This window comes from Erythranthe guttata, chromosome 7, assembly GCF_056151865.1.
Source record: "Erythranthe guttata isolate IM_541 chromosome 7, IM_541, whole genome shotgun sequence".
Lineage (NCBI taxonomy): Eukaryota > Viridiplantae > Streptophyta > Magnoliopsida > Lamiales > Phrymaceae > Erythranthe > Erythranthe guttata.
The window spans coordinates 11675240-11690221 of NC_142539.1; positions in this window are offsets into that span (position 1 = coordinate 11675240).

The window sequence follows — 14982 nt, forward strand, 5'->3', positions numbered from 1 at the left end:
GTACTCGTCTTTTCACTCAATGTCTTTCCTTCCTACCCCTCTTCCGTAGAATACCTTTTCTTAACGGTAAGATTGATATTAACTTCTGCATTTTTTTGTTTAACCTGAATAAGCTCATGACAATTATCAAATAGCAACTCTTTACTGGCTTATATAGAAAGCTAGAAGTGAGGCGTTGTTCTAAAATAAACCAATATGGCTTAACCATATATGGAACTTAGCTAAAGAAAGGCAAGGGAATTCGAAACAATTACATTAACTAGACCAGAAGATCATCGCTTTTCGACGGTGATGTGTCCAAATTGGCCACACAAGATTACTTTGGGCTTTTATATAGGTATATGGAGTGTATGGGTTATTTCGAGAACTTTAATGGGCTAGAATTACCATACCTTGTCCACGAGAATTGGCGTTTGAATTTGTATATATGCGTTAATATATGATACAAAAATATATGGTATATGATGAAGCACCACTTGATAGATAATATTTTTCTTTCTTGAAGAGTAAGGAAGTCAAATGTACATTGTGTTTTATAAGAGAAAAATGGCAACCTCCCTCTAACCTAGAAAAGGCCATATATATATATATATATATATATATATATATATATATATATATATATATATATATATATAGGTAACTGGGTATTTTTTTGGCCACGCTTGTTTTTTAGATCTACAGATCTATGGTCACATTATTTGTTGACTCATAAAATCTTGTTTCCTATTAAATTTGTTTTAATCAGAGTCCACAACAAAGAAGAGATCATTGTTGTCGAAAAACATAAAATATTGTAGTCATGTACACTCGTAGTCAACTATAAAATCGGATAGTTCATTATAGTGTTCCCAAAGTCAACTATAAAAATTAGATAGTCAACTATAATTTTTACGATGTCAACTATAAAAAAATGGTAGTTAATTATATTATTGCCAGAGTCAACTACAAAAATTAGATAGTCAACTATAATTGTTCCGATGTCAACTATAAGAAAATGGTAGTCAACTATAACTTTTCCATGAATTCACTATATTATTTTTCAATTTAAGATACTGGTGTTGTAATATTGAATACTCATGATAAAAATCTCATCTTCGGTGAAAACATGAATTTCATAGAGTAGAAAATAGATTGATTTCAATGACCAAAAAATGAGATGTAGAAGAAAAGGTAAAGTAGTGAGAAGAAATAGAGAAAAATAAAGAAAAAAATGAAACAGAAATAGACGAGAAGAGAGGAAATGAGGGAAGAGAGAGAAGAGAGATAGGAGAGAGAGAAAGGAGAGAGGAAAGAGGGAGAACAAGATACGAGAAGAGAGGAAGTTGGGGAAGAGAGAGGACAGAGGACATATGAGAGAAGAGAGAGGAGAGAGAGGAAGAGATATGAGGAGAGAGGAAGTTGGGGAAGAGAGAGAGAAGAGATGAGAGAGGAGAGAGAAGAAGAAGAATAAAAGAACAACAAGTCAAAAGTGAGGAAAAAAAGGAAGAGAGAGAAATAAATAGAGTATATAAAATGACGGATAAGAGATAAATAAAGCGAAAAGAGAGAAAGTAGGAGAAAAAATATGGACAAAAAATGGCATAATGGGCATTAACATAAGCTGAGGGGGGTCACACAATTTAGAAAATATTAAATGGGTTTGTTTACAAAGGATCAATTATAAATTGGGCCAGACTATATTATTTTACCTAATGAGGGGATTATCCTTCATTTTCCCTGTAAATAATTGTAATTGGGACCTTACTCGTGCTTCAGGCTTGTGGGCCTTCCTTCTGGTGACTTGGGCTTCAATCGCATTAGGCTTATCCCTATTTAAGTCTGGGGGCAAAACAATCTGGATCAGCCGGGACCCTCCCCGGAATCCTGGTACAAATTAAATATAGATGGGGTATTCTAATCCTGGGCAAGCAGGCATAGGTGAATTATCCGCGATCATAAGGGCCAATTTGTCGCGACCTTTACTAGAAACATTGGCATTGCGGCTAATAATAAAGCGAAAATGTGGGCATTTTATGATGGGTTCAAACTTGCGTATGAACTTGATCTAAAATGTTTGATTATTGCAGCTGACTCTCTCGTGTTGCTTTCATATCTTTCCAGGAAATAAACGATGCGCCGTGAACTCCTCACCTTCCTCGAGAAAGAATGGAGGATGTTGCTTAACTTTGATGTTGACCAAGTCTAGTTTGACTACTGGAAAATTAATAAAGTCGTTGATGCTCTAGCAAAAATGGGATCTCTTTTGAAGCAAGAATAAAGCTAGGTTTTGTTATAATCCCTCTAGTAATTTAATCAATATTTGGAATGCAATATTTATAGTAACTATTCTCGTAGATGTACTATTCCATGTACCAAAACTGTTATTTTGAAGTAGTAATATAATGTTGTGTTTTCTGGTCAATAATATATATATATATATATATATATATATATATATATATATATATATATATATATATATATATATATATATATATATATATATATATATATATATATATATATATATATATATATATATATATATATATATATATATATATATATATATATATATATATATATATATATATATATAATAAAATATATAAATATTTCTAATCTTAAATAATTTATTGAATTTTGTGATTTGAAGTTAAATTTGCACTTTGTTGGTATGTTTATTGAACCAAGTCCTTCAATTATAAATAGATTTCATTTTTATTCCAAAATAATTCAGGGATATGACATGACGGGAACCCATGAGGATTTGACGGGGCGGGGACGGGGATTGCAAAACCCGCCCCATTGCCATCCATAAAGGGTAGGATAGGTAGGCATTTTCCCTTACCTTGATTTTTATTCATAAATTCTAGGGGTATTCTTTTCGCTATAGAGACCCACAAAGTTTTTAACGAGGTGATATGTACTCTATCATTTGAATGTAATAAAAATCTTTTAGGCCAAGATAAAAAAAATATATTTAAAACACGTCAAATACTAGTGCAAAACTTTTAGAGTTTTATAACAAAACTTTAGGTGATAAAAAAAAATTTGATGCATAAATGATCACATTAGTTGAAAGATGATAAGATATTCAAGGGTATATGTGTCTATTACTCGATGGTAATTATTATTAGGGCAAACTACAGTTTGTACCCCTGAACTATGGGGTCTGTCACAAACATCTCATTAACTACAAAATGTAACAAAGTGGCCTCTCATTTTCTGGTTAAACGTTAGAAAATTAACACTGTTAATTTAAGAGTATAATTACTTACCCCTGTGACTGTAACATGGTCTGTATTGTAGACAGACTTCTCATTTCCTCTTACTCAGACAAAAAAACATATTCTCCTTCACTCTAAGAATATAAGATTGATAGTTTTCAAAAATTTGATTACTACGCTGAAATTCTTCCATGGTTTGAATCATCTGAAAGATTTGATGTCTCAAGACGTCTGAAGATATTTGGCGACAAAAAATCAAGAAATCTGAAGAACAACAAAGGTTAGTGTTGCTTTTAGAGTTTTCGTCAGCAAATCACGACTTGGTCAAAAATACCCTAGGCCCTACCCAATTCTTCCATTTGTCATTTTTCATTTCAACTTTACCATTTTTATTTCTTCTCCACCACCATTCTTTATTCCTTACTTTTAAACTTCTCTCCACCGCCATCAAACCACCAGCCGCCGACGGCGACCGCTCAGCCACAGGCAGCAGCGCCGCCGCTGACTTCTGCTCCTCTTCGGGCAGAGCAGACGAAAACAATGATGAGAATAATTAGTTTTTTTGAGATGTGGCAATTTTTTTGTAGAGGATATTCTGGACGATCTAACCATCGGATCGGGCTGAATAGTGTTCAAAACACACCAATCTATTTTTTTTACCGGTGGAGATCAAAATCGGAATTCTCTAACTACTAATTAGATCCTAAAACAACGGCTTCTGTTTTCTGTTACTGAAGATTCCAAGCATCTTGATTGGACGCGTATTTTGGGCAATTAAACCATTGGATGTGGCTAATATTTGGGAAGAATATTTTGGGAATATATTTCTATAATTTCTATGGAGCCTAACCATGGATATTAATTGTGTAAGCAATCACAATATGGTGAGATTTTTCCATGTTTTTGTTTACTCTTCACAATGTGGTTTTCCGCGTAATATTTCTCGTGTCATTATGTGTTTGAATTGAAAGACTTTTACTTAACTTTATGCGGAAAACTTTAATCACAGAATCTTGAAATCAAATTCATCTTAAGAACATAATCATATAATTGGGATTATCGACATACCGTTCGCCATGGATTTAGATAGAGACGATGAGCAATCTACAAGCCGAGCCTAGCCAGGCCTCCTTCGAATCTCCTGAGAACTTTATTCGTAGCACACCTTCTTCTCTCTATCTCTCTAATGTCACAACTCACTAAGTATTTTTGTAATTGATGGAATTCTCAAATTGCATCTGATGGTTGAGGAGAGGAGCTGTGGATTTCTTTTATAGACGAGAGAAGAGGGCCATGATTGATTTGTAACGGCAGAAGACAAATCCCACCCATCATGGTCTTTTATTGCCTTCAACATTACAAATCATTTACCATAAAATCACCTTAATACCATAATTGAATTACCCACAATTTAATTAATTAAAATAAAAGATTAGTGGACCAAAAAATAAAACGTTAAAAAACGTAAAACTAACATTCTCCCACTTGGTCCATTGAATCGATTAAGAAAAATAAGTTTAAAATTTATTTGACTCGGTGGGTTCTTCATACAAAAAATTTGACACGTGATCACGATTTTAAAAAGAAAATTAAGGTGATTACCATAATAGGTAAACAGGGTACTTTAATACTAGAACTAGTTTAAGTTATTAATGTGAATCATAGCGGGCATATGATTCATTCATCATATTGCCTTCTATGTATCACGCCACTAATAACTCTTACTATTCTAATCCATAATAGCCCATTTAATTTTTTCTTGTTAGGACAAATCCCGTTAAATCCAAGTATAATATGTGCACACATAATTGGAAATAGGAAAACAGAAACATTTGATTAAATAAATTAAGTGTCAATTACATAATCATAACTCATCAAATCATGGATTGCTCAAAAGACCCATTCTAATAACATGTTCCTCATATGTCTTTATAGGCAATCCCTTGGTTAATGGATCAGCAACCATAAGAGTTGTACTTAAATTTTCTATTGACATTTGTTGTTTCTGGACTCTTTCTTTAACAACCAAGTACTTAAGATCCATGTGCTTGGATCCACTTGAATACTTTCCATTCTTAGAGAAGAAAACGGTTATCACAATATATCTTCAAAGGCTTAGCAATTGAGTCAACAGCCTTAAGCCCTAGGATAAAATTTTGCAACCATAGTGCATGACTCGAGGCCTCAAAACATGCTACAAACTCAGCCTCCATTGTAGAAGAAGCAATAAACTTTGCTTTACACTCTTCCAAGAGATTGCTCCACCAGCTAGTAGAAATACAAAGCCCGATGTGGACTTTCTACTATCTACACAACCAGCAAAATCGGAGTTTGAATAACCAATAACCTCTAATTGGTCCGATCTCCTATAAGTAAGCATGTAATCCTTTGCTCCTTGAAGATACCTCATAACCTTCTTTGCTGCTTTCCAATGATCTATTCCCTGATTACTTTGATATCTACCAAGTACTCCCACTACATAACTAATATCTGGTCTAGTACAAGTCTGTGCATACCTCAGACTTCCAACTGCTGATGCATATGGAATCAATTTCATTTTCTCCTTTTCCAAATCATTCTTTTGACATTGCTTTTCATTTAATTTATCACCTTTAGTGATAGGAGCATTAATGGCTGAACAAAACTGCATATTAAATCTTTCAAGAACTCGATTGATATATCCTTTCTGAGACAAGCCTAACAATCCTCGAGATCGATCTCTAAAGATCTCTATCCCAATAACATAATTTGCCTCACCCATATCAACCATCTTAAAATTCTTGGAAATATAATTCTTGGTTTCGTGAAGCAAACCAAGATCACTACTTGCTAGTAAAATATCATCCACATACAAGACTAAAAAGATAAACTTGCTCCCACTGACCTTTAGATATATACACTGATCAACAGTGTTTTCCTTAAATCGAAAGGAAGTAATGGTATCATTGAATTTTATATACCATTGTCTAGAAGCTTGTTTAAGTCCATATATGGATTTCTTTAATTTACAAGCCAAGTGTTCCTTTCCTTGTTTTGCAAATCCTTCAGGCTGGTCCATATAGTTATCTTCATCTAAATCCTCATTCAGAAAAGCGATTTTCACGTCCATTTGGTGCAACTCCAAATCATAATTAGCTACAAGGGCCATAACGATTCTAAGAGAGTCTTTCTCAGATATTGGAGAGAAAGTTTCTCTATAATCAATGCCTTCTTTTTGAGTGAAACCTTTGGCCACTAGTCTAGCTGTAAATCTTAAGATATTGCCCTTAGAGTCACGTTTGGTCTTGAAGACCCATCTACAACCGACTTTCTTACTGTTCTTAGGCAATTCGACAAGATCCCAAACACCGTTATAGTCCATTGATTTCAACTCTTCATTCATAGCATCAATCCATTTACTAGAATCTTTACTTTTCATGGCTGGTGAATATGAAACTGGATCATTTTGAATACCAATATTAAAATCATATTCTTGTAGATACACCACATAATCATCGGATATGGCAGATTTTCTTTCCCTTTGAGATTTCCTCAAAGCTACCGGTTGTGGTGGTTCTACAGTATTGCCAATGATGACATCTTGATGGAGTGGTGAATCATTTGTTTCAACCTGCTGTATAGGTTGAAGATTAACTTTATCTTGAGGGAAATAAGATGGTAAAATATCCACCCTAATTTCTTCAAGTTCTACCTTTCTTGATTCAACACTCCCACTAACTTCACCATTCTCTAAGAATTTGGCGTTTCCAGTTTCAACTATCCTCGTAGTATGGTTAGGACAATAAAATATGTACGCTTTTGACTTTAGTGGATAACCAATAAAATATCCAGAAATTGTTCTAGGGTCCAATTTCTTTTCATTTGGATTGTATATTCTAGCCTCTGCAGGACAACCCCAAACATGTAAATGTCTTAAACTAGGTTTCCTACCAGTCCACAATTCGTAGGGAGTTGTTGGGACTGCCTTACTGGGAACCCGGTTTAAGATATACATAGCGGTTTTCAAGGCTTCATTCCAAAGTGAAATGGGTACAGTTGAATTACTTAACATACTCCTAACCATATCCATAAGAGTACGATTACGACATTCAGCAACTCCATTCTGCTGTGGTGTTCCAGGCATTGTGTATTGAGCACAAATACCACGCTTTTCTAAGAATTTAGCAAATGGGCCAGGATTTTGTCTCGACTCATCATATCTACCATAGTATTCCCCACCCCGATCTGATCGTATAACTTTAATTTTTCTATCTAATTGTCTTTCGACTTCCGTAACAAACACCTCAAGCATGTCAACTTGAGATTTTTCATGAATAAGATAGAGATAACCATAATGAGATAGATCATCAATGAAGCTGATAAAATAATTTTCTCCACTAAAACATGGAATAGGTAGTGAGCAGAAATCTGTATGGATTAACTCAATAAGCTTTTTACTTTTTGTTGCACCCCTTTTATTGTGTTTGGTTTGCTTTCCCTTGATGTAATCCACACACATTTGAGAATCAGTAAAATCTAGATTTTCCAAAATTCCAGTTTTTACCAATCTTTCGATTCTTTTCTTGGAGATATGCCCCAATCGTTTATGCCACAAGATAGAAGAATTTTCGTTATTTAGGCTTCGCTTTACGCCAACTTCCGAATCAGTGGTTAATAATGATTGTTCAAACTCATAATTCAAAGATATTTTATATAAACTATCACATAAAATACCGGAACCAATTATTATTGAATTAAACATAAAAGTGAGTTTTCCACAATCAATTAAAGCTGAATAACCACAAACATCTAGTTTTGACAAAGAAACCAAATTCCTAGAAAACGAAGGTACATAAAAAGTGTTTCCAAGATCCATCTTGTGACCCGTCTCTAATATGAGGCGATAAGTGCCAACAAACGCCACCTTAGATTTGAGACGGTTCCCCATATAGATGTACTTTTCACTTTGCTCCGGTTTCCGAGTTGTAAGGAATCCCTGTAATGAATTTGTGATATGAGTTGTAGCACCAGAATCAAGCCACCAAGTGTAAGAAGGAACTTCAATAAGATTTGATTCATAACATACAAAAGAAAGATGAATACCTTTCTTTTCGAACCAAGCCTTACGTTTCTCACAGTCCTTCTTTATGTGTCCATTTTTGTTACAAAAGTAACAGGCGACAACAAAAGCCTTTCCATGACCCTGACTACTTTCACCAGGTTCATATGTTTTGTTTGGTGCGAATTTCTTTCCACTCTTCACAAATTTCCCTTTCTTCTTCATACTTCCATGAGTTACAGCCAATGCAAAGTGATTTCCCTCCTGCTTTAATCTCACTTCCTCTTGAATACACATACTAGTCAGCTCATTCAAATTCCACTTATCTTTTTGAGTATTATAGTGGATTTTGAATGGGCTGAACTTTGATGGAAGTGAGTTAAGGATAGATTGCACAAGGAATGACTCTTCCACTTTCATGCCAAGAGCTCCAAGTTTGGCGGCCTTATCAGTCATATTCATGATGTGTTCCTGAATTCCTTTATCACCACCATATTTCATGGTAGTCAATTCAGCCATGAGTGTCCATGCTAACGACTTGTCCGCTGATTCAAAGCGTTCTTTAATAGTCGTTAACAGTTCCATAGCATTGTCAACCTCGGGAAGGGAAGTCTTAATGTTATTAGCAACGGTCATTCTAATAAGCATAAGACTAAGCCTATTGGACTTGGTCCAAGCTTCAATTAGGCTAACTTCTTCCTCATTGTTAGCATCTGTTATTTCCCCAGGTTTCTCAGTAAGCAATGCTAGGTCCAAATCCATAACACCCAAGGTTAATTGAATTTGTTCATACCATTCAGAGAATTTAGACCCATTGAGTGTCTTAATGCCAGAAGCATGCGAGTACAGCGAAGTAGGAATAGCAACTAAAATAAATATAGAAAATATAATAAGGTAAAGATAAAAGGATGCTCACATAAGACCTTGAGTCAAATAAGATGAACTATCGATATCACTACAAGTTCGCCTTTGGGTGAAATACAGCATACCTATTGTTCACTCTATGTTGGTGTAAATAATCTTTTATAACACCTAAGAATGGTCTAACATATTTATCTCACTGTCAATTAGTCATTTTACCTTTAGGTAATCAATTCTAATTGCTGAGTGATAAAAATTATGATAACCTACCCAGTTCATAATTAATTAAAATCGACTATCCTTTGAGCTAGTCTCAATTTCTTAATTATGACTGCAATTTGAGAATATTATAATCTTTAATATCATGTAAATGATTAAACTATCATATAGTTCTTATATTTATTACATTTTACTAATCTAGGTCACTTTAGCAACTACAAGATTAGTAAATTTCATAAATATAAAACTAATAATATTCTCTTTATTTTAATTGAGTGATAAGGGACACACAGATATGTAATTACCACACACACGTATCACGTGTCAATTATACAACAGCATATACAATTTCATATAAAAATTATAAAATAATGGCAGAGACGCGATTTTTTGCAATATATTCATATACTTTAAAAAGTATCCATATAGAATAATTCAATTACATATAATTGCACACAATTCATGCAATATGCCGTAACATATTAAACCCATTGTTGCTTTTTTTTTTTTTTTTTTTTTTTTTATAAATATCACAACTCATTAAGTATTTCTGTAATTGAGGGAATTCTCAAATTGCATCTGATGGTTGAGGAGAAGAGCTGTGGATTTCTTTTATAGACGAGAGAAGACCACAATTGATTTGTAACGGCAGAAGACAAATCCCACCCATCATGGTCTTTTATTGCCTTCAACGTTACAAATCAATTACCATAAAATCACTTTAATACCATAATTGAATTACCCACAATTTAATTAATTAAGATAAAAGATTAGTGAACCAAAAAATAAAACGTTAAAAAACGTAAAACTAACATGAATTTGATATTCCAATTATTGTTAATTTGCCTTTTATGGGAATTGTGTTTGTATGTAGAAACATTTGCCTTTTTTGGGAATTGTGTTTGTATGTAGAAACATTTATATTGTGCCCATCCCTTATGATCAAATGATGGCTAACGTTTTTTATTTTTGAATTGTTTTCTTATTGCCCATTTTGTATATCGGACAAGCAAACTTCGAATGAGAAATATTGCATATTGGATGAGCAAACTCCGAATGAGGTGGGTGTCATATATGTATATAGTCATATAAACTTTGTAATTTTTTTTTTTTCTAATGTAGTTATATAAGACTCAAATTTCTCTCTTTTTTATGTGGATGGTGATTGAGGTCTTCTTTTACATAATAGGTGATATTTTGTTATATATATAATTAGGTATACATGACTATACCACACAGTATAATCGAGAATATATTATTTTACGTTGAAAATGTGAAAAAGGGTAATAGAAAGAAAGAATATGATAATTTGACCATAGACATATGTATATTCGACTGTAGTCATATTCGCCGTAGTAAATTTATCGGGAAAAAAAATTCAGAAAAAACAAATAATTGCTAAAAAAAATAAAAAAATAAATAAAAGAAATATACGAAAATGCTAAATTCAGTTTAAATGATAATTGTCTAATTTATGTAAGGTAGGGTATTTTCAGTACAAAAAATGCTAGAGCTCTCACAACCGATGAATTTTAAGGGTGGACTTAGTGCTATTTTGTAGTGGTTTGATGAACCTATTGCTGGACCAATTGCCAATGACCCCTACATATTTACATAATACACATAGTTAGTATTGAGATGATGGGGCCTAAGCATAATTTAGAAATAATATTTGTCATTGACTTAGTTGTTTTACGATTTGATGTACATTTTACTATTATACTCTAAATATTTACAAGTATATTTGTTTGGATGGTTTACAACTAAAATAATACTCTTATTTATACTTCTCCACCTCGGAATGAATTGTGTAAAAGACTGAATCTTACCGTTGGTAATGGAATTGTAGAGCACTAGGTACCTTTTAGAAGGTAAGTGCAGAGAGGTTTTCAGAGAATTTGTAGATATCTCGAAAACATTTTGACAACTTTCTACGTGTTACTAGATAATCCTTACATGCACGTGGCCACTTTGAATTTTTCTTTTCAGCAAATTTTCCAGATGGAATGACCACTTTTTTGGCCAAACTATCATAAAATTTGGTCCAACATACGGATGGTGACTCCTCAATATCATTTCATATTATTTAAAATTATTGACTATTATATATTATATACTCCATTTACATATGCCATATCCATTAGAATTAGGGAAGAGTCTACTCTTGGGTAATGGTGGACTCAAGCCCTCACTCAAATGATAATTTTCTCCCTATACCTATATTTTAACCTATCCATTTTTATGGGTAAATTACAACCACCCCGTGAGATATGGTCAAATTACAAAAGAAAAAACTCTTCTATTTGGCTAATTACATTTAGTCCCCTCGACTATGAATCTTCTAACATTTCCACCCTTATGATGTCAAATTCAACATAATCATCTAGATTTCGTGTAATGTTCTCTAATTTGTACTCGTTTTGTGCAAAATTACAGTGTCTGATGCACCACAATCCGATATATACAAGCCAAAAAATACATCTTATGATCGTCTAGCTTCAAAATGTGGAGCTCGAATGGGGTAAAACGGGTACAAAATTGAGAATATTCCATATAACCTAACAGATTCCACTAAATTTGAACCCGCAAGGGTGGACGTGTAAGAAGATTTATAGTTGAGGGGTGGTTGTAATTACCCAAACAGGAGGGGGTTTTCGTAATTTGACCATACCTCAGGGAGTTGGTTGCAATTTACCATTTTTTTATTAATTAGTTTTCCCAAAAATTCAATTAATTAATGCAAAAAAAAAAAAAAAAAAAAAAAAAAAGGAAGCCCCAATTTTTATTATGGGATTATTTTGTAGACCCCCCTTATTCCCAAATTATACAGAACTAACTACCAAGTGGATTAACTCTAAGGGAAACCCCCCTAATTTCGAAAATATTTTGACATACCCCCTGGGCTCCTCTGAAATACCTATAATACCCTTTTAAAATTAGTTCTAAACCCTAGACACTCACATTTCGGTCTCTCTTCTTCTCCCAGAATCAAAATCCCGCCTCCACAAACTTCCCACCGGTGAAATTGCTTCCCAGAGCCATAACTCTCTCTCTGGTGGTCGGAATTCGATGGTTTAACTGCCGTCGGATTCCTCTCGTCGGGCTCTTTCTTTTGGTGGTGATTTCATTCAGTTTGGAGCGCAGATTTGTTTCTGTAATTTTTTTTCATTCGACGACGATGGTCTTGCCGGAGGTGTTCTTTGTGTTCCACCAGTCGAAATTTGACAGGCTACCCACCGTTGGATTCCTCTCGTCGAGATCAATATTTTGATGGTAATTTTGTTTATTTTTATGTTTACAGATTTATTTCTATAATTTTTTGCATTTGTGGGTGCGCGAAACTGTGGGTGGTTAGTAGCGGCGCCTAGGGTTTTGGTAGGAGGCGAGGGAGGGTGAGGATTCACTGTATGTTTGATTTAAAATTTGTAGCATTTCCCAGCAATAACCTCTCTCTCTCTATCTCTCGATCTCTTATTGTTTGTTGATTTTTGAGTGTTTTGATGTTTCTTCAAATTTTGTTGAGTTGCAACTAAGTAATTATTTTTGTTTTGACTTTGCAATTGCACCTTATGAAAGCCATTGATCCTCTCCTTGAAGGTGTCAAAAATTTTGGTTGAAGTCACATGTGAAGCAGTGTTTGACAAACTATATACATTACTATACATATATAGTAACATGTAGTTATATATGCATATATTTGTGTACTTTCATTTTTTTAATTTTTTTGGTTTTGAGGTGATTTATAATAAAAATATTGATATTTGTAAATTTTTATTGGGGTTTATGAATTTCTTTTGTATAAGCCAATATTCGTGTGTGTATACAATTGATCGACTAAAAATATGGGGAAAAAAACGAACATAACTACAAATTACTATAGGTACTATAGTTACATGTAGTTATTTTCAGTACAACAAACATATTATTTTGAAAATTAAAAAAATTAAAAAAAAAGTTAATTTAAAATATTAAAAAAAAATAGATATATATAAATTTAACAAACAGGTTTATTATTATTTATAAAAAAAATAATAATAATAATAAATAAATCAGCGAAAATGATAAATACAGTACCAGAAGTGCTGAATGCAGTTTGGCCGAAAATTGCATATAAGGGTAGTATAGTACTTTCCCTTCTCCAGTGGGTATGTCAAAGGATGATTTGGACTAGGGTTTATCCCTAGTTTATTTGGTGGCTAGGGGGGGTATGTAAAATAACCCCTTTTATTAATTAGCCCACTCAAAATCCAAATTAATGCAATAAAAGCCAAAAATTTTATTAATTAGTCCACTCAAAATCCAAATTAATGCAAAACTACTACTTTATCCTTAAAATAATAATTTAATTTTGTTAAATAAAAGACTCTATAGACAATTTACATATAATAACAAAATTTAACAAATTGAATACAACATGTAATCTAAAAAGGGGTCTTGGTCCGTGACAAGATTTATTAGAACTAAATGACAAACCCAACTAAACATTTGCTTCACATTCTTTATTAAATTCATTCAAAAAATACCCCTCCACCCACAAATTCGAAATTTGCATTAAGTAAAATTCAAATTGCATTTATCATTTTTTATCATGCATCTTCATTTTTCATCTAACATATTTTATTTTATTTTATTTTTACAGACTTAGTTTTTTTTTTTCATTACAACATTTTTTTATTATTATAAACAACTTATTTTTAACATTATATTGAAAATTACGAAAAAAATATATTTTTGCGTTTTGTTAAATAATACAGCATATTGTATAATTGTGTATTATGGTATACTATGGTTTACTATGACATACTAAGGGATACTATGGTGTACTATTCCGAACCCTATTACCCAACAACTGCCAACCGCTGCGAAACCCTAACATCCAACATCTTTCAGCCGCCGTCAAACCATAGCAACTAACAAATTCCAGCCCCGCCAAAACTTAGCAATCAACAATTCCCTTGTCGCCGTCAAACCCTATCTACCAAAATCTATCCGCCCACCAACCCTAGTCGTCGATCAAATTAAACCATAGCCGCCACCAAATTAAACCCTAGCCGCCCATAGTCGTTGCCACCCACCATAGATCTGACATCACACCATCATAGCCGCCGTCTCCCACCATAGATATGACATCACACCATCATAGTCACCGCCTCCTTGCCTCCATAACCATCCACCTCATTGCCGCCGCCTCCACCGCTTGCGCCATAGAAACCGCCCCTCAACCAATGAATGGAATTGTGGAGAAAGAGAGAGGAAGCTAGAGAGAGAGAGAGAGAGAGAGAGAGAGAGAGAGAGAGAGAGAGAGAGAGAGATAGTAGATCTGAAAATAATGAGACTCTAGAATTTATGAATCTATGTTAAGAGCAAGTTAGGGATTAAAAAAAATAAAGGATGTGAGTCATATTTTTTTCTAAAGGATTTAGTTCAAAAAAAATTATTAGAGTTGTATTACACATCTAATTATGTTTTCACCTAGGGACCATAGCATATTAACCCATCTAAGAAACCAAGCATATTATTACTTAATTAATTAGTTGGCCAGTAAGCAATTAATTCAATCTAATCTAGTCTCATTTAATCCAATGTAGGTAAGCAAATGAGGCCTAAGGTAATTAATTACTCCCTATGTCCTATATTATATTTTGTTTTGGG